We start from the raw sequence: 20,381 nt of genomic DNA on the forward strand, positions 1-20,381 counted from the left end.
CTTGCAAAGGAAATCTGCACTACAATGAAGTCTCACTGCCCCCCGGGCAAAAGGGCCATCTGAAAAAAGTGTAAAATCCAGAAAGACAGGACAGGCCATGGAGAACTGGGAGCCTTGTTATGCTGATGGGCGGGATGTAAATTGCCAACAGCCACTCTGGAGAAGTGTATGGTGTTTCCTGAAACATCTAAAAAACAAAGCAACAGAGCCTAGGGCACTTCCACTTATGCTCCTATAGCTTAGGGAAATTCAAATCAAAAAGACACAGCCACCCAAAAGTTTGGGACGGCTCTGTTTACAAGAACCTCGTTTATGGTACAAGTTCAATATCACAGAAAGCGAAAAATGAATAAAGAATTTGTGGTACTTACGTACAATGCCATATCACTCAGCAATGAAATCTATGTCATCAGGCCCGTAGCAGCATAATGAGTGGATTCAGGTACGATGATTCTAAGTGAAATGTGTCACACAGAAAAAGAAATATCATAAGGTATCACTAATACACGGAATGTAAACTTGGCTACACAGGAACTGAATTACAAAACAGAACAGGGTCTCAAATGTAGAAAACCAACTTATGCTTGCTTAAGGGAAAGTTGAGTTGGGGTGCTGCATAAAACCAGAGATTGAAATTAGCACAGATACCGTTCCATAAGCCAAATATGTAATAGACAAGAGCTACTCCTTGCTCAACGAAGTGGACTCAACACCCCATATTAAACGCCTAAGAATATACCTGACTGGTAAGAATCTTAAAACCTATGGATTTACATGTCTCTGAAAGAGAATCAAGCGTGTGTACAGCAGCATAAACACAGCAGTGATAGGATTGGTGAGGTTCGGTGAGCAAATGCAGACCCTTTGAAGTCATATAGCATGGTACCCATTCCATGGGTCACAACTCTCCAGGTTTAAGGGATTCCTCCTTCAGCTAATACATGCATGTGGAACCCAGAGTATGATCCACCGTGTGATCGGGAAACGTGTTCAAATGTGTCTCAGTTTTCGTCCCCTGGTACTCGGGTGCAACATTCCAGACGCTTTACTAACACTCTCCCCACTTGGAGAGTCAGTGCCTTTAACCTCCTGTTTGGCCCAGTTTGCAATTTCTGTGGGAAATGAACAGGAATAGGGAGAACCAATGAGAGACTAGCTGGAGGTGTCTGGACGTGCAAATTTAACTCTCATTTCCCACCAGGAAGAGGAATCAACCAAAGGCTCAGCTTGCCGTCCGGGAACCACACTAGGGCCTGAAGCAATCCTGCGGTGTTGCGGCCAGCTCACAATAAAGAGAGTTGAAGAAAGGATCTCAGGGGCCCTGTCATTCACAAACCTGCAGAGTTATAAATGACAGCTATCGTCCAAAAATATATTGAAGTAAGGCTGCCAAGAGCACTTGAAAGCGGGGCAGAATTGCAGGACACCGATTTCAGGCGGTAGACTGGAATTGCATGAAAAGCATAGGAAAAGAGGCAGAACGTCCACAATGATGCACTTGGCCAAAAAGGGCGTATGCGTTTTTTCCTGAATATATTCAGGAAAAAACGCATACGCCCTTTTTGGCCAACCAAGCAAGCTTGCAAAGGAAATCTGCACTACAATGAAGTCTCACTGCCCCACGGGCAAAAGGGCCATCTGAAAAAAGTGTAAAATCCAGAAAGGCAGGACAGGCCATGGAGAACTGGGAGCCTTGTTATGCTGATGGGCGGGATGTAAATTGCCAACAGCCACTCTGGAGAAGTGTATGGTGTTTCCTGAAACATCTAAAAAACAAAGCAACAGAGCCTAGGGCACTTCCACTTATGCTCCTATAGCTTAGGGAAATTAAATTCAAAAAGTCACAGCCACACCAACGTTTGGGACAACTCTGTTTACAAGAACCTCGTTCATGGTACAAGTTCAATATCACAGAAAGCGAAAAATGAATAAAGAATTTGTGGTATTTACGTACAATGCAATATCACTCAGCAATGAAATCTATGTCATCAGACCCGTAGCAGCATAATGAGTGGATTCAGGTACAATGATTCTAAGTGAAATATGTCACACAGAAAAAGAAATATAATAAGGTATCACTAATACACGGAATGTAAACTTGGCTACCCAGGAACTGAATTTCAAAACAGAACAGGGTCTCAAATGTAGAAAACCAACCTATGCTTGCTTAAGGGGAAAGGTGAGTTGGGGGACTGCATAAAACCAGAGATTGAAATTAGCACAGATACCATTCCATAAGCCAAATATGTAATAGACAAGAGCTACTCCTTGCTCAACGAAGTGGACTCAACACCCCATATTAAACGCCTAAGAATATACCTGACTAGTAAGAATCTTAAAACCTATGGATTTACATGTCTCCAAAAGAGAGTCAAGCGTGTGTACAGCAGCATAAACGCAGCAGTGATAGGATTGGTGAGTTTCGGTGAGCAAATGCAGACCCTTTGAAGTCATATTGCATGGTACCCATTCCATGGGTCTCAACTCTCCAGGTTTAAGGGATTCTTCCTTCAGGTAAAACATGCATGTGGAACCCAGAGTATGATCCACCGTGTGATCGGGAAACGTGTTCAAATATGTCTCAGTTTAAGTCCCCTGGTACTCGGGTGCAACATTCCAGACGCTTTACTAACACTCTCCCCACTTGGAGAGTCAGTGCCTTTAACCTCCTGTTTGGCCCAGTTTGCAATTTCTGCGGGAAATGAACAGGAATAGGGAGAACCAATGAGAGACTAGCTGGAGGTGTCTGGACGGGCAAATTTAACTCTCATTTCCCACCAGGAAGAGGAATTAACCAAAGGCTCAGCTTGCCGTGCCGGAACCACACTAGGGCCTGAAGCAATCTTGCGGTGTTGCGGCCAGCTCACAAGAAAGCGAATTAAACAAAGGAGCTCAGGGGCACTGTCATTCACAAACCTGCAGAGTTATAAATGACAGATATCGTCCAAAAATATATTGAAGTAAGGCTGCCAAGAGGACTTGAAATCGGGGCATAATTGTAGGAAACCGATTTCATTAGGTAGACTGGAATTGCATGAAAAGCATAGGAAAAGAGGCAGAACGTCCACAATGATGCACTTGGCCAAAAAGGGCGTATGCGTTTTTTCCTGAATATATTCAGGAAAAAACGCATACGCCCTTTTTGGCCAACCAAGCAAGCTTGCAAAGGAAATCTGCACTACAATGAAGTCTCACTGCCCCACGGGCAAAAGGGCCATCTGCAAAAAGTGTAAAATCCAGAAAGGCAGGACAGGCCATGGAGAATTGGGAGCCTTGTTATGCTGATGGGCGGGATGTAAATTGCCAACAGCCACTCTGGCGAAGTGTATGGTGTTTCCTGAAACATCTAAAAAACAAAGCAACAGAGCCTAGGGCACTTCCACTTATGCTCCTATAGCTTAGGGAAATTAAAATCAAAAAGACACAGCCACCCCAAAGTTTGGGACGGCTCTGTTTACAAGATCCTCGTTTATGGTACAAGTTCAATATCACAGAAAGCGAAAAATGAATAAAGAATTTGTGGTATTTACGTACAATTCAATATCACTCAGCAATGAAATCTATGTCATCAGGCCCGTAGCACCATAATGAGTGGATTCAGATACGATGATTCTAAGTGAAATAAGTCACACTGAAAAAGCAACATCATAAGATATCACTAATACACGGAATGTAAACTTGGCTACACAGGAACTGAATTACAAAACAGAACAGGGTCTCAAATGTAGAAAACCAACTTATGCTTGCTTAAGGGGAAAGGTGAGTTGGGGTGCTGCATAAAACCAGAGATTGAAATTAGTACAGATACCGTTCCATAAGCCAAATATGTAATAGTCAAGAGCTACTCCTTGCTCAACGAAGTGGACTCAACACCCCATATTAAACGCCTAAGAATATACCTGACTAGTAAGAATCTTAAAACCTATGGATTTATATGTCTCCGAAAGAGAATCAAGCGTGTGTACAGCAGCATAAACTCAGCAGTGATAGGATTGGTGAGGTTCGGTGAGCAAATGCAGACCCTTTGAAGTCATATAGCATGGTACCCATTCCATGGGTCACAACTCTCCAGGTTTAAGGGATTCCTCCTTCAGCTAAAACATGCATGTGGAACCCAGAGTATGATCCACCGTGTGATCGGGAAACGTGTTCAAATGTGTCTCAGTTTTCGTCCCCTGGTACTCGGGTGCAACATTCCAGACGCTTTACTAACACTCTCCCCACTTGGAGAGTCAGTGCCTTTAACCTCCTGTTTGGCCCAGTTTGCAATTTCTGCGGGAAATGAACAGGAATAGGGAGAACCAATGAGAGACCTGCTGGAGGTGTCTGGACGGGCAAATTTAATTCTCATTTCCCACCAGGAAGAGGAATTAACCAAAGTCACAGCTTGCCGTGCCGGAACCACACTAGGGCCTGAAGCAATCCTGCGGTGTTGCAGCCAGCTCACAATAAAGAGAGTTGAAGAAAGGATCTCAGGGGCACTGTCATTCACAAACCTGCAGAGTTATAAATGACAGCTATCGTCCAAAAATATATTGAAGTAAGGCTGCCAAGAGCACTTGAAAGCGGGGCAGAATTGCAGGAAACCGATTTCAGGAGGTAGACTGGAATTGGATGAAAAGCATAGGAAAAGAGGCAGAACGTCCACAATGATGCACTTGGCCAAAAAGGGCGTATGCGTTTTTTCCTGAATATATTCAGGAAAAAACGCATACTCCCTTTTTGGCCAACCAAGCAAGCTTGCAAAGGAAATCTGCACTACAATGAAGTCTCACTGCCCCCCGGGCAAAAGGGCCATCTGAAAAAAGTGTAAAATCCAGAAAGGCAGGACAGGCCATGGAGAACTGGGAGCCTTGTTATGCTGATGGGCGGGATGTAAATTGCCAACAGCCACTCTGGAGAAGTGTATGGTGTTTCCTGAAACATCTAAAAAACAAAGCAACAGAGCCTAGGGCACTTCCACTTATGCTCCTATAGCTTAGGGAAATTCAAATCAAAAAGACACAGCCACCCAAAAGTTTGGGACGGCTCTGTTTACAAGATCCTCGTTTATGGTACAAGTTCATTATCACAGAAAGCGAAAAATGAATAAAGAATTTGTGGTACTTACGTACAATGCCATATCACTCAGCAATGAAATCTATGTCATCAGGCCCGTAGCAGCATAATGAGTGGATTCAGGTACGATCATTCTAAGTGAAATATGTCACACAGAAAAAGAAATATCATAAGGTATCACTAATACACGGAATGTAAACTTGGCTACACAGGAACTGAATTACAAAACAGAACAGGGTCTCAAATGTAGAAAACCAACTTATGCTTGCTTAAGGGAAAGGTGAGTTGGGGTGCTGCATAAAACCAGAGATTGAAATTAGCACAGATACCGTTCCATAAGCCAAATATGTAATAGACAAGAGCTACTCCTTGCTCAATGAAGTGGACTCAACACCCCATATTAAACGCCTAAGAATATACCTGACTGGTAAGAATCTTAAAACCTATGGATTTACATGTCTCTGAAAGAGAATCAAGCGTGTGTACAGCAGCATAAACTCAGCAGTGATAGGATTGGTGAGGTTCGGTGAGCAAATGCAGACCCTTTGAAGTCATATAGCATGGTACCCATTCCATGGGTCACAACTCTCCAGGTTTAAGGGATTCCTCCTTCAGCTAAAACATGCATGTGGAACCCAGAGTATGATCCACCGTGTGATCGGGAAACGTGTTCAAATGTGTCTCAGTTTTCGTCCCCTGGTACTCGGGTGCAACATTCCAGACGCTTTACTAACACTCTCCCCACTTGGAGAGTCAGTGCCTTTAACGTCGTGTTTGGCCCAGTTTGCAATTTCTGCGGGAAATGAACAGGAATAGGGAGAACCAATGAGAGACTAGCTGGAGGTGTCTGGACGGGCAAATTTAACTCTCATTTCCCACCAGGAAGAGGAATTAACCACAGGCTCAGCTTGCCGTGCCAGAACCACACTAGGGCCTGAAGCAATCCTGCGGTGTTGCAGCCAGCTCACAATAAAGAGAGTTGAAGAAAGGATCTCAGGGGCACTGTCATTCACAAACCTGCAGAGTTATAAATGACAGCTATCGTCCAAAAATATATTGAAGTAAGGCTGCCAAGAGCACTTGAAAGCGGGGCAGAATTGCAGGAAACCGATTTCAGGCGGTAGACTGGAATTGCATGAAAAGCATAGGAAAAGAGGCAGAACGTCCACAATGATGCACTTGGCCAAAAAGGGCGTATGCGTTTTTTCCTGAATATATTCAGGAAAAAACGCATACGCGCTTTTTGGCCAACCAAGCAAGCTTGCAAAGGAAATCTGCACTACAATGAAGTCTCACTGCCCCCGGGGCAAAAGGGCCATAAAAAAAGTGTAAAATCCAGAAAGGCAAGACAGGCCACGGAGAACTGGGAGCCTTGTTATGCTGATGGGCGGGATGTAAATTGCCAACAGCCACTCTGGAGAAGTGTATGGTGTTTCCTGAAACATCTAAAAAACAAAGCAACAGAGCCTAGGGCACTTCCACTTATGCTCCTATAGCTTAGGGAAATTCAAATCAAAAAGACACAGCCACCCAAAAGTTTGGGACGGCTCTGTTTACAAGATCCTCGTTTATGGTACAAGTTCAATATCACAGAAAGCGAAAAATGAATAAAGAATTTGTGGTATATGTACAATGCAATATCACTCAGCAATGAAATCTATGTCATCAGACCCGTAGCAGCATAATGAGTGGACTCAAGTACGATGATTCTAAGAGAAATAAGTCACACAGAAAAAGAAATATCATAAGGTATCACTAATACACGGAATGTAAACTTGGATACCCAGGAACTGAATTACAAAACAGAACAGGGTCTCAAATGTAGAAAACCAACTTATGCTTGCTTAAGGGGAAAGGTGAGTTGGGGTGCTGCATAAAACCAGAGATTGAAATTAACACAGGTACCGTTCCATAAGCCAAATATGTAATAGACAAGAGCAACTCCTTGCTCAACGAAGTGGACTCAACACCCCATATTAAACGCCTAAGAATATACCTGACTAGTAAGAATCTTAAAACCTATGGATTTATATGTCTCCGAAAGCGAATCAAGCGTGTGTATCACGGCATAAACGCAGCAGTGATAGGATTGGTGAGGTTCGGTGAGCAAATGCAGACCCTTTGAAGTCATATTGCATGGTACCCATTCCATGGGTCTCAACTCTCCAGGTTTAAGGGATTCTTCATTCAGCTAAAACATGCATGTGTAACCCAGAGTATGATCCACCGTGTGATCGGGAAACGTGTTCAAATATGTCTCAGTTTTTGTCCCCTGGTACTCGAGTGCAACATTCCAGACGCTTTACTAACACTCTCCCCACTTGGAGAGTCAGTGCCTTTAACTTCCTGTTTGGCCCAGTTTGCAATTTCCGCGGGAAGTGAACAGGAATAGGGAGAACCAATGAGAGACTAGCTGGAGGTGTCTGGACGGGCAAATTTAACTCTCATTTCCCACCAGGAAGAGGAATTAACCAAAGGCTCAGCTTGCCGTGCCGGAACCACACTAGGGCTTGAAGCAATCTTGCGGTGTTGCGGCCAGCTCACAAGAAAGCGAGTTGAAGAAAGGATCTCAGGGGCCCTGTCATTCACAAACCTGCAGAGTTATAAATGACAGCTATCGTCCAAAAATATATTGAAGTAAGTCTGCCACGAGCACTTGAAAGCGGGGCAGAATTGCAGGAAACCGATTTCAGGAGGTAGACTGAAATTGCATGAAAAGCATAGGAAAAGAGGCAGAACGTCCACAATGATGCACTTGGCCAAAAAGGGCGTATGCGTTTTTTCCTGAATATATTCAGGAGAAAACGCATACGCCCTTTTTGGCCAACCAAGCAAGCTTGCAAAGGAAATCTGCACTACAATGAAGTCTCACTGCCCCCGGGGCAAAAGGGCCATCTGAAAAAAGTGTAAAATCCAGAAAGGCAGGACAGGCAATGGAGAATTGGGAGCCTTGTTATGCTGATGGGCGGGATGTAAATTGCCAACAGCCACTCTGGAGAAGTGTATGGTGTTTCCTGAAACATCTAAAAAACAAAGCAACAGAGCCTAGGGCACTTCCACTTATGCTCCTATAGCTTAGGGAAATTCAAATCAAAAAGACACATCCACCACAAAGTTTGGGATGGCTCTGTTTACAAGATCCTCGTTTATGGTACAAGTTCAATATCACAGAAAGCGAAAAATGAATAAAGAATTTGTGGTATTTACGTACAATGCAATATCACTCAGCAATGAAATCTATGTCATCAGACCCGTAGCAGCATAATGAGTGAATTCAGGTACGATGATTCTAAGAGAAATAAGTCACACAGAAAAAGAAATATCATAAGGTATCACTAATACACGGAATGCAAACTTGGCTACCCAGGAACTGAATTACAAAACAGAACAGGGTCTCAAATGTAGAAAACCAACTTATGCTTGCTTAAGGGGAAAGGTGAGTTGGGGTGCTGCATAAAACCAGAGATTGAAATTAGCACAGATACCGTTCCAAAGCCAAATATGTAATAGACAAGAGCTACTCCTTCCTCAACGAAGTGGACTCAACACCCCATATTAAACGCCTAAGGATATACCTGACTAGTAAGAATCTTAAAACCTATGGATTTACATGTCTCCAAAAGAGAATCAAGCGTGTGTACAGCAGCATAAATGCAGCAGTGATAGGATTGGTGAGGTTCGGTGAGCAAATGCAGAGCCTTTGAAGTCATATTGCATGGTACCCATTCCATGGGTCACAACTCTCCAGGTAAGTGATTCTTCCTTCAGCTAAAACATGCATGTGGAACCCAGAATATGATGCACCGTGTGATCGGGAAACGTGATCAAATTTGTCTCAGTTTTCGTCCCCTGGTACTCGGGTGCAACATTCCAGACGCTTTACTAACACTCTCCCCACTTGGAGAGTCAGTGCCTTTAACCTCCTGTTTGGCCCAGTTTGCAATTTCTGCGGGAAATGAACAGGAATAGGGAGAACCAATGAGAGACTAGCTGGAGGTGTCTGGACGGGCAAATTTAACTCTCATTTCCCACCAGGAAGAGGAATTAACCAAAGGCTCAGCTTGCCGTGCCGGAACCACACTAGGGCCTGAAGCAATCTTGCGGTGTTGCGGCCAGCTCACAAGAAAGCGAGTTGAAGAAAGGATCTCAGGGGCCCTGTCATTCACAAACCTGCAGAGTTATAAATGACAGCTATCATCCAAAAATATATTGAAGTAAGGCTGCCAAGAGGACTTGAAAGCGGGGCAGAATTGCAGGACACCGATTTCAGGAGGTAGACTGGAATTGCATGAAAAGCATAGGAAAAGAGGCAGAACGTCCACAATGATGCACTTGGCCAGAAAGGGCGTATGCGTTTTTTCCTGAATATATTCAGGAAAAAACGCATACGCACTTTTTGGGCAACCAAGCAAGCTTGCAAAGGAAATCTGCACTACAATGAAGTCTCACTGCCCCACGGGCAAAAGGGCCATCTGAAAAAAGTGTAAAATCCAGAAAGGCAGGACAGGCCATGGAGAACTGGGAGCCTTGTTATGCTGATGGGCGGGATGTAAATTGCCAACAGCCACTCTGGAGAAGTGTATGGTGTTTCCTGAAACATCTAAAAAACAAAGCAACAGAGCCTAGGGCACTTCCACTTATGCTCCTATAGCTTAGGGAAATTAAAATCAAAAAGACACAGCCACCCCAAAGTTTGGGACGGCTCTGTTTACAAGATCCTCGTTTATGGTACAAGTTCAATATCACAGAAAGCGAAAAATGAATAAAGAATTTGTGGTATTTACGTACAATGTAATATCACTCAGCAATGAAATCTATGTCATCAGGCCCGTAGCACCATAATGAGTGGATTCAGATACGATGATTCTAAGAGAAATAAGTCACACAGAAAAAGAAATATCATAAGGTATCACTAATACACGGAATGTAAACTTAGCTACCCAGGAACTGAATTACAAAACAGAAAAGGGTCTCAAATGTAGAAAACCATCTTATGCTTGCTTAAGGGGAAAGGTCAGTTGGGGTGCTGCATAAAACCAGAGATTGAAATTAGCACAGATACCGTTCCATAAGCCAAATATGTAATAGACAAGAGCTACTCCTTCCTCAACGAAGTGGACTCAACACCCCATATTAAACGCCTAAGAATATACCTGACTAGTAAGAATCTTAAAACCTATGGATTTACATGTCTCTGAAAGAGAATCAAGTGTGTGTAGAGCAGCATAAACGCAGCAGTGATAGGATTGTTGAGGTTCGGTGAGCAAATGCAGACCCTTTGAAGTCATATTGCATGGTACCCATTCCATGGGTCTCAACTCTCCAGGTTTAAGGGATTCTTCCTTCAGCTAAAACATGCATGTGGAACCCAGAGTATGATCCACCGTGTGATTGGGAAACGTGTTCAAATATGTCTCAGTTTAAGTCCCCTGGTACTCGGGTGCAACATTCCAGACGCTTTACTAACACTCTCCCCACTTGGAGAGTCAGTGCCTTTAACCTCCTGTTTGGCCCAGTTTGCAATTTCTGCGGGAAATGAACAGGAATAGGGAGAACCAATGAGAGACTAGCTGGAGGTGTCTGGACTGGCAAATTTAACTCTCATTTCCCACCAGGAAGAGGAATTAACCAAAGGCTCAGCTTGCCGTGCCGGAACCACACTAGGGCCTGAAGCAATCTTGCGGTGTTGCGGCCAGCTCACAAGAAAGCGAATTGAACAAAGGAGCTCAGGGGCACTGTAATTCACAAACCTGCAGAGTTATAAATAACAGCTATCGTCCAAAAATATATTGAAGTAAGGCTGCCAAGAGCACTTGAAAGCGGGGCATAATTGTAGGAAACCGATTTCATTAGGTAGACTGGAATTGCATGAAAAGCATAGGAAAAGAGGCAGAACGTCCACAATGATGCACTTGGCCAAAAAGGGCGTATGCGTTTTTTCCTGAATATATTCAGGAAAAAACGCATACGCCCTTTTTGGCCAACCAAGCAAGCTTGCAAAGGAAATCTGCACTACAATGAAGTCTCACTGCCCCACGGGCAAAAGGGCCATCTGAAAAAAGTGTAAAATCCAGAAAGGCAGGACAGGCCATGGAGAACTGGGAGCCTTGTTATGCTGATGGGCGGGATGTCAATTGCCAACAGCCACTCTGGAGAAGTGTATGGTGTTTCCTGAAACATCTAAAAAACAAAGCAACAGAGCCTAGGGCACTTCCACTTATGCTCCTATAGCTTAGGGAAATTAAAATCAAAAAGACACAGCCACACCAACGTTTGGGACAACTCTGTTTACAAGAACCTCGTTCATGGTACAAGTTCAATATCACAGAAAGCGAAAAATGAATAAAGAATTTGTGGTATTTACGTACAATGCAATATCACTCAGCAATGAAATCTATGTCATCAGACCCGTAGCAGCATAATGAGTGCACTCAGGTACGATGATTCTAAGAGAAATAAGTCACACAGAAAAAGAAATATCAGAAGGTATCACTAATACACGGAATGTAAACTTGGCTACCCAGGAACTGAATTACAAAACAGAACAGGGTCTCAAATGTAGAAAACCAACTTATGCTTGCTTAAGGGGAAAGGTGAGTTGGGGTGCTGCATAAAACCAGAGATTGAAATTAGCACAGATACCGTTCCATAAGCCAAATATGTAATAGACAAGAGCTACTCCTTCCTCAACGAAGTGGACTCAACACCCCATATTAAACGCCTAAGGATATACCTGACTAGTAAGAAACTTAAAACCTATGGATTTACATGTCTCCAAAAGAGAATCAAGCGTGTGTACAGCAGCATAAATGCAGCAGTGATAGGATTAGTGAGGTTCGGTGAGCAAATGCAGAGCCTTTGAAGTCATATTGCATGGTACCCATTCCATGGGTCTCAACTCTCCAGGTTTAAGGGATTCTTCCTTCAGCTAAAACATGCATGTGGAACCCAGAGTATGATCCACCGTGTGATCGGGAAACGTGTTCAAATATGTCTCAGTTTTCGTCCCCTGGTACTCGGGTGCAACATTCCAGACGCTTTACTAACACTCTCCCCACTTGGAGAGTCAGTGCCTTTAAACTCCTGTTTGGCCCAGTTTGCAATTTCTGCGGGAAATGAACAGGAATAGGGAGAACCAATGAGAGACTAGCTGGAGGTGTCTGGACGGGCAAATTTAACTCTCATTTCCCACCAGGAAGAGGAATTAACCAAAGGCTCAGCTTGCCGTGCCGGAACCACACTAGGGCCTGAAGCAATCTTGCGGTGTTGCGGCCAGCTCACAAGAAAGCGAATTAAACAAAGGATCTCAGGGGCACTGTCATTCACAAACCTGCAGAGTTATAAATGACAGCTATCGTCCAAAAATATATTGAAGTAAGGCTGCCAAGAGCACTTGAAAGCGGGGCAGAATTGCAGGAAACCGATTTCAGGCGGTAGACTGGAATTGCATGAAAAGCATAGGAAAAGAGGCAGAACGTCCACAATGATGCACTTGGCCAAAAAGGGCGTATGCGTTTTTTCCTGAATATATTCAGGAAAAAACGCATACGCGCTTTTTGGCCAACCAAGCAAGCTTGCAAAGGAAATCTGCACTACAATGAAGTCTCACTGCCCCCGGGGCAAAAGGGCCATAAAAAAAGTGTAAAATCCAGAAAGGCAAGACAGGCCACGGAGAACTGGGAGCCTTGTTATGCTGATGGGCGGGATGTAAATTGCCAACAGCCACTCTGGAGAAGTGTATGGTGTTTCCTGAAACATCTAAAAAACAAAGCAACAGAGCCTAGGGCACTTCCACTTATGCTCCTATAGCTTAGGGAAATTCAAATCAAAAAGACACAGCCACCCAAAAGTTTGGGACGGCTCTGTTTACAAGATCCTCGTTTATGGTACAAGTTCAATATCACAGAAAGCGAAAAATGAATAAAGAATTTGTGGTATATGTACAATGCAATATCACTCAGCAATGAAATCTATGTCATCAGACCCGTAGCAGCATAATGAGTGGACTCAAGTACGATGATTCTAAGAGAAATAAGTCACACAGAAAAAGAAATATCATAAGGTATCACTAATACACGGAATGTAAACTTGGATACCCAGGAACTGAATTACAAAACAGAACAGGGTCTCAAATGTAGAAAACCAACTTATGCTTGCTTAAGGGGAAAGGTGAGTTGGGGTGCTGCATAAAACCAGAGATTGAAATTAACACAGGTACCGTTCCATAAGCCAAATATGTAATAGACAAGAGCAACTCCTTGCTCAACGAAGTGGACTCAACACCCCATATTAAACGCCTAAGAATATACCTGACTAGTAAGAATCTTAAAACCTATGGATTTATATGTCTCCGAAAGCGAATCAAGCGTGTGTATCACGGCATGAACGCAGCAGTGATAGGATTGGTGAGGTTCGGTGAGCAAATGCAGACCCTTTGAAGTCATATTGCATGGTACCCATTCCATGGGTCTCAACTCTCCAGGTTTAAGGGATTCTTCATTCAGCTAAAACATGCATGTGTAACCCAGAGTATGATCCACCGTGTGATCGGGAAACGTGTTCAAATATGTCTCAGTTTTTGTCCCCTGGTACTCGAGTGCAACATTCCAGACGCTTTACTAACACTCTCCCCACTTGGAGAGTCAGTGCCTTTAACTTCCTGTTTGGCCCAGTTTGCAATTTCCGCGGGAAGTGAACAGGAATAGGGAGAACCAATGAGAGACTAGCTGGAGGTGTCTGGACGGGCAAATTTAACTCTCATTTCCCACCAGGAAGAGGAATTAACCAAAGGCTCAGCTTGCCGTGCCGGAACCACACTAGGGCTTGAAGCAATCTTGCGGTGTTGCGGCCAGCTCACAAGAAAGCGAGTTGAAGAAAGGATCTCAGGGGCCCTGTCATTCACAAACCTGCAGAGTTATAAATGACAGCTATCGTCCAAAAATATATTGAAGTAAGTCTGCCACGAGCACTTGAAAGCGGGGCAGAATTGCAGGAAACCGATTTCAGGAGGTAGACTGAAATTGCATGAAAAGCATAGGAAAAGAGGCAGAACGTCCACAATGATGCACTTGGCCAAAAAGGGCGTATGCGTTTTTTCCTGAATATATTCAGGAGAAAACGCATACGCCCTTTTTGGCCAACCAAGCAAGCTTGCAAAGGAAATCTGCACTACAATGAAGTCTCACTGCCCCCGGGGCAAAAGGGCCATCTGAAAAAAGTGTAAAATCCAGAAAGGCAGGACAGGCAATGGAGAATTGGGAGCCTTGTTATGCTGATGGGCGGGATGTAAATTGTCAACAGCCACTCTGGAGAAGTGTATGGTGTTTCCTGAAACATCTAAAAAACAAAGCAACAGAGCCTAGGGCACTTCCACTTATGCTCCTATAGCTTAGGGAAATTCAAATCAAAAAGACACATCCACCACAAAGTTTGGGATGGCTCTGTTTACAAGATCCTCGTTTATGGTACAAGTTCAATATCACAGAAAGCGAAAAATGAATAAAGAATTTGTGGTATTTACGTACAATGCAATATCACTCAGCAATGAAATCTATGTCATCAGACCCGTAGCAGCATAATGAGTGAATTCAGGTACGATGATTCTAAGAGAAATAAGTCACACAGAAAAAGAAATATCATAAGGTATCACTAATACACGGAATGCAAACTTGGCTACCCAGGAACTGAATTACAAAACAGAACAGGGTCTCAAATGTAGAAAACCAACTTATGCTTGCTTAAGGGGAAAGGTGAGTTGGGGTGCTGCATAAAACCAGAGATTGAAATTAGCACAGATACCGTTCCAAAGCCAAATATGTAATAGACAAGAGCTACTCCTTCCTCAACGAAGTGGACTCAACACCCCATATTAAACGCCTAAGGATATACCTGACTAGTAAGAATCTTAAAACCTATGGATTTACATGTCTCCAAAAGAGAATCAAGCGTGTGTACAGCAGCATAAATGCAGCAGTGATAGGATTGGTGAGGTTCGGTGAGCAAATGCAGAGCCTTTGAAGTCATATTGCATGGTACCCATTCCATGGGTCACAACTCTCCAGGTAAGTGATTCTTCCTTCAGCTAAAACATGCATGTGGAACCCAGAATATGATGCACCGTGTGATCGGGAAACGTGATCAAATGTGTCTCAGTTTTCGTCCCCTGGTACTCGGGTGCAACATTCCAGACGCTTTACTAACACTCTCCCCACTTGGAGAGTCAGTGCCTTTAACCTCCTGTTTGGCCCAGTTTGCAATTTCTGCGGGAAATGAACAGGAATAGGGAGAACCAATGAGAGACTAGCTGGAGGTGTCTGGACGGGCAAATTTAACTCTCATTTCCCACCAGGAAGAGGAATTAACCAAAGGCTCAGCTTGCCGTGCCGGAACCACACTAGGGCCTGAAGCAATCCTGCGGTGTTGCGGCCAGCTCACAAGAAAGCGAGTTGAAGAAAGGATCTCAGGGGCCCTGTCATTCACAAACCTGCAGAGTTATAAATGACAGCTATCATCCAAAAATATATTGAAGTAAGGCTGCCAAGAGGACTTGAAAGCGGGGCAGAATTGCAGGACACCGATTTCAGGAGGTAGACTGGAATTGCATGAAAAGCATAGGAAAAGAGGCAGAACGTCCACAATGATGCACTTGGCCAGAAAGGGCGTATGCGTTTTTTCCTGAATATATTCAGGAAAAAACGCATACGCACTTTTTGGGCAACCAAGCAAGCTTGCAAAGGAAATCTGCACTACAATGAAGTCTCACTGCCCCACGGGCAAAAGGGCCATCTGAAAAAAGTGTAAAATCCAGAAAGGCAGGACAGGCCATGGAGAACTGGGAGCCTTGTTATGCTGATGGGCGGGATGTAAATTGCCAACAGCCACTCTGTAGAAGTGTATGGTGTTTCCTGAAACATCTAAAAAACAAAGCAACAGAGCCTAGGGCACTTCCACTTATGCTCCTATAGCTTAGGGAAATTCAAATCAAAAAGACACAGCCACCCCAAAGTTTGGGACGGCTCTGTTTACAAGATCCTCGTTTATGGTACAAGTTCAATATCACAGAAAGCGAAAAATGAATAAAGAATTTGTGGTATTTACGTACAATTCAATATCACTCAGCAATGAAATCTATGTCATCAGGCCCGTAGCACCATAATGAGTGGATTCAGATACGATGATTCTAAGTGAAATAAGTCACACTGAAAAAGCAACATCATAAGATATCACTAATACACGGAATGTAAACTTGGCTACACAGGAACTGAATTACAAAACAGAACAGGGTCTCAAATGTAGAAAACCAACTTATGCTTGCTTAAGGGGAAAGGTGAGTTGGGGTGCTGCATAAAACAAGAGATTGAAATTAGCACAGATACCGTTCCATAAGCCAAATATGTAATAGACAAGAGCTACTCCTTGCTCAACGAAGTGGACTCAACACCCCATATTAAACGCCTAAAAATATACCTGAATAGTAAGAATCTTAAAACCTATGGATTTATATGTCTCCGAAAAGGAATCAAGCGTGTGTACAGCAGCATAAACGCAGCAGTGATAGGATTGGTGAGTTTCGGTGAGCAAATGCAGACCCTTTGAAGTCATATTGCATGGTACCCATTCCATGGGTCTCAACTCTCCAGGTTTAAGGGATTCTTCCTTCAGGTAAAACATGCATGTGGAACCCAGAGTATGATCCACTGTGTGATCGGGAAACGTGTTCAAATATGTCTCAGTTTTCATCCCCTGGTACTCGGGTGCAACATTCCAGACGCTTTACTAACACTCTCCCCACTTGGAGAGTCAGTGCCTTTAACGTCCTGTTTGGCCCAGTTTGCAATTTCTGCGGGAAATGAACAGGAATAGGGAGAACCAATGAGAGACTAGCTGGAGGTGTCTGAACGTGCAAATTTAACTCTCATTTCCCACCAGGAAGAGGAATTAACCAAAGGCTCAGCTTGCCGTGCCGGAACCACACTAGGGCCTGAAGCAATCTTGCGGTGTTGCGGCCAGCTCACAAGAAAGCGAATTGAACAAAGGAGCTCAGGGGCACTGTAATAAACAAACCTGCAGAGTTATAAATGACAGCTATCGTCCAAAAATATATTGAAGTAAGGCTGCCAAGAGAACTTGAAAGCGGGGCAGAATTGCAGGAAACTGATTTCAGGAGGTAGACTGGAATTGCATGAAAAGCATAGGAAAAGAGGCAGAACGTCCACAATGATGCACTTGGCCAAAAAGGACGTATGCGTTTTTTCCTGAATATATTCAGGAAAAAACGCATACGCCCTTTTTGGCCAACCAAGCAAGCTTGCAAAGGACATCTGCACTACAATGAAGTCTCACTGCCCCACGGGCAAAAGGGCCATCTGAAAAAAGTGTAAAATCCAGAAAGGCAGGACAGGCCATGGAGAACTGGGAGCCTTGTTATGCTGATGGGCGGGATGTAAATTGCCAACAGCCACTCTGGAGAAGTGTATGGTGTTTCCTGAAACATCTAAAAAACAAAGCAACAGAGCCTAGGGCACTTCCACTTATGCTCCTATAGCTTAGGGAAATTCAAATCAAAAAGACACAGCCACCCCAAAGTTTGGGACGGCTCTGTTTACAAGATCCTCGTTTATGGTACAAGTTCAATATCACAGAAAGCGAAAAATGAATAAAGAATTTGTGGTATTTACGTACAATGCAATATCACTCAGCAATGAAATCTATGTCATCAGGCCCGTAGCACCATAATGAGTGGATTCAGATACGATGATTCTAAGAGAAATAAGTCACACAGAAAAAGAAATATCATAAGGTATCACTAATACACGGAATGTAAACTTAGCTACCCAGGAACTGAATTACAAAACAGAAAAGGGTCTCAAATGTAGAAAACCATCTTATGCTTGCTTAAGGGGAAAGGTCAGTTGGGGTGCTGCATAAAACCAGAGATTGAAATTAGCACAGATACCGTTCCATAAGCCAAATATGTAATAGACAAGAGCTACTCCTTCCTCAACGAAGTGGACTCAACACCCCATATTAAACGCCTAAGAATATACCTGACTAGTAAGAATCTTAAAACCTATGGATTTACATGTCTCTGAAAGAGAATCAAGTGTGTGTAGAGCAGCATAAACGCAGCAGTGATAGGATTGTTGAGGTTCGGTGAGCAAATGCAGACCCTTTGAAGTCATATTGCATGGTACCCATTCCATGGGTCTCAACTCTCCAGGTTTAAGGGATTCTTCCTTCAGCTAAAACATGCATGTGGAACCCAGAGTATAATCCACCGTGTGATTGGGAAACGTGTTCAAATATGTCTCAGTTTAAGTCCCCTGGTACTCGGGTGCAACATTCCAGACGCTTTACTAACACTCTCCCCACTTGGAGAGTCAGTGCCTTTAACCTCCTGTTTGGCCCAGTTTGCAATTTCTGCGGGAAATGAACAGGAATAGGGAGAACCAATGAGAGACTAGCTGGAGGTGTCTGGACTGGCAAATTTAACTCTCATTTCCCACCAGGAAGAGGAATTAACCAAAGGCTCAGCTTGCCGTGCCGGAACCACACTAGGGCCTGAAGCAATCTTGCGGTGTTGCGGCCAGCTCACAAGAAAGCGAATTGAACAAAGGAGCTCAGGGGCACTGTAATTCACAAACCTGCAGAGTTATAAATGACAGCTATCGTCCAAAAATATATTGAAGTAAGGCTGCCAAGAGGACTTGAAATCGGGGCATAATTGTAGGAAACCGATTTCATTAGGTAGACTGGAATTGCATGAAAAGCATAGGAAAAGAGGCAGAACGTCCACAATGATGCACTTGGCCAAAAAGGGCGTATGCGTTTTTTCCTGAATATATTCAGGAAAAAACGCATACGCCCTTTTTGGCCAACCAAGCAAGCTTGCAAAGGAAATCTGCACTACAATGAAGTCTCACTGCCCCCCGGGCAAAAGGGCCATCTGAAAAAAGTGTAAAATCCAGAAAGGCAGGACAGGCCATGGAGAACTGGGAGCCTTGTTATGCTGATGGGCGGGATGTCAATTGCCAACAGCCACTCTGGAGAAGTGTATGGTGTTTCCTGAAACATCTAAAAAACAAAGCAACAGAGCCTAGGGCACTTCCACTTATGCTCCTATAGCTTAGGGAAATTAAAATCAAAAAGACACAGCCACACCAACGTTTGGGACAACTCTGTTTACAAGAACCTCGTTCATGGTACAAGTTCAATATCACAGAAAGCGAAAAATGAATAAAGAATTTGTGGTATTTACGTACAATGCAATATCACTCAGCAATGAAATCTATGTCATCAGACCCGTAGCAGCATAATGAGTGCACTCAGGTACGATGATTCTAAGAGAAATAAGTCACACAGAAAAAGAAATATCAGAAGGTATCACTAATACACGGAATGTAAACTTGGCTACCCAGGAACTGAATTACAAAACAGAACAGGGTCTCAAATGTAGAAAACCAACTTATGCTTGCTTAAGGGGAAAGGTGAGTTGGGGTGCTGCATAAAACCAGAGATTGAAATTAGCACAGATACCGTTCCATAAGCCAAATATGTAATAGACAAGAGCTACTCCTTCCTCAACGAAGTGGACTCAACACCCCATATTAAACGCCTAAGGATATACCTGACTAGTAAGAAACTTAAAACCTATGGATTTACATGTCTCCAAAAGAGAATCAAGCGTGTGTACAGCAGCATAAATGCAGCAGTGATAGGATTAGTGAGGTTCGGTGAGCAAATGCAGAGCCTTTGAAGTCATATTGCATGGTACCCATTCCATGGTTCTCAACTCTCCAGGTTTAAGGGATTCTTCCTTCAGCTAAAACATGCATGTGGAACCCAGAGTATGATCCACCGTGTGATCGGGAAACGTGTTCAAATATGTCTCAGTTTTCGTCCCCTGGTACTCGGGTGCAACATTCCAGACGCTTTACTAACACTCTCCCCACTTGGAGAGTCAGTGCCTTTAAACTCCTGTTTGGCCCAGTTTGCAATTTCTGCGGGAAATGAACAGGAATAGGGAGAATCAATGAGAGACTAGCTGGAGCTGTCTGGGCGTGCAAATTTAACTCTCATTTCCCACAAGGAAGAGGAATTAACCAAAGGCTCAACTTGCCGTGCCGGAACCACACTAGGGCCTGAAGCAACCTTGCGGTGTTGCGGCCAGCTCACAAGAAAGCGAGTTGAAGAAAGGATCTCAGGGGCCCTGTCATTCACAAACCTGCAGAGTTATAAATGACAGCTATCGTCCAAAAATATATTGAAGTAAGGCTGCCAAGAGGACTTGAAAGCGGGGCAGAATTGCAGGAAACCGATTTCAG

The sequence above is a fragment of the Lagenorhynchus albirostris genome, chromosome 1 (assembly GCF_949774975.1).
Source record: "Lagenorhynchus albirostris chromosome 1, mLagAlb1.1, whole genome shotgun sequence".
NCBI lineage: Eukaryota > Metazoa > Chordata > Mammalia > Artiodactyla > Delphinidae > Lagenorhynchus > Lagenorhynchus albirostris.